The sequence below is a fragment of the Tupaia chinensis genome, unplaced genomic scaffold (assembly GCF_000334495.1).
Source record: "Tupaia chinensis unplaced genomic scaffold, TupChi_1.0 Scaffold000612_1, whole genome shotgun sequence".
Lineage (NCBI taxonomy): Eukaryota > Metazoa > Chordata > Mammalia > Scandentia > Tupaiidae > Tupaia > Tupaia belangeri.
The window spans coordinates 686,518-687,895 of NW_006160131.1; the positions used below are offsets into that span (position 1 = coordinate 686,518).

Sequence of the window (1,378 nt, forward strand, 5' to 3'; positions counted from 1 at the left end):
TGAGGCAGGTGGATGGGTACAGATGCCTTGTAGGGTGAGGACAGACTGAGTCGCACGGGGCGTCCGTATCAGTTATCTGGCAGACACCTAGACAGTCTATTGGATTTGGAGTCGGGAGTTACTGGGGGGAGGTCAGAGGAGTTCTTGTAATACAGGTGTTATTGAAAGCCACAAGACAGCGTGGGGCCCCAGGGACTAAGGGTACAGAGGAGCGATCAGACGCCCTCGCGTGGAGGCAGAGTGTGCGTGCCAAAGGAGGTGGAGAAGGACAGGCCCCGGGGAGGCAGGCCTGGAGCCAGGACAAGAGGGTGGTTCCAGGAAGAGGGAGTGCCGGGGCCGGACGGAGTGCTGCTCCTCCCAGGCAGGACACAAGGGGAGGACCCCACTCGTTGATGGCCTGAAGGCCACTGGAGACCTTGAGAACAGACCTCAGAGGTGCAGTGGGTTCGAGAGAACCAGAGGAAAGCAAGTGGAGCCTGAGGGTAGACAGACAGTTCCTTGGAGGGATTTTACACTCAAGGGAGTAGAATTAAAAGCCAGTGGCTGGGGCCAGCAGGTGGCGTGGTGGTTAAAGGTGCTGGACTCCAACGTGGTCAACCATGGTTCAAGTCCCAGACCTAGTGGCTTCCTTTCTCACTTTCCCTCTCTTTCTCTGTCTCTCTCTGGTCAAATTGGAAAATAATAATAATAAAGTTAAAATAAAATAATTTAAAGAAAATGGCGGAGGCTGGAGAGGGCTGTGGGTCCAGGGGTATGTAAAGATGAAGCTCAGGGAGCCAGGGAGTGATACAGAAGAGGCTGATGGCAGAGAGGGATCCGCAGGGACCAAACCCCAGAAGGAGCTGAGTGAGCACCAGCAGTGGACAGAGTGGACACCTGGACCCGGGTGAGAGCCGCCAGGGCTGGGGGCTGGGGCAAAGTGCGGACTCTGAGGACACCCTCGCCAGAGTGCCCCTGTCCCACTCACAGCAGGTGCTGCCCTAAGCGGAGGGTAAACAGGACACTGTCCATTGTCACAGTGTGTGGGACCACTGGGCTGGGAGTGAGGGCAGGGCCCACAGGTCAGGATCAGGATCCAAGAGCCTTGAGCCCTGTGCGCTCCTGCCCTGAGCAGAGTGTTCTGCAAACCTGTCCACAAGCCTGGCTCCTCACCTTCACTTGACCTCGACTTGCCCCCACCTCCAGTCCTTCCAATTGAGAAATTCTGGAGCCCTGAATGGATGCCCTTCCAACATCGACCCTGGGGCAGCCCTGCGAGACGGGCATTATTGTCCCATTTCTCCGAGGAGGAAAGGCAGGTCCAGCGTCGTCCAAACCCGGCGTCCCGTGATTTCAAATGCCGCTACCCATCCACTAGCCCAGCGGGAAGGCACGCGGG

The 1,378-nt window shown here is 57.5% G+C and overlaps 1 protein-coding gene across 1 annotated transcript in view; it reads left to right on the plus strand.

Moving 5' to 3' along the window:
- Window positions 1-1,378, plus strand: part of DOK3 (docking protein 3) — a 17,341-nt gene that overhangs the window by 15,518 nt on the left and 445 nt on the right. The window lies entirely within an intron of this gene.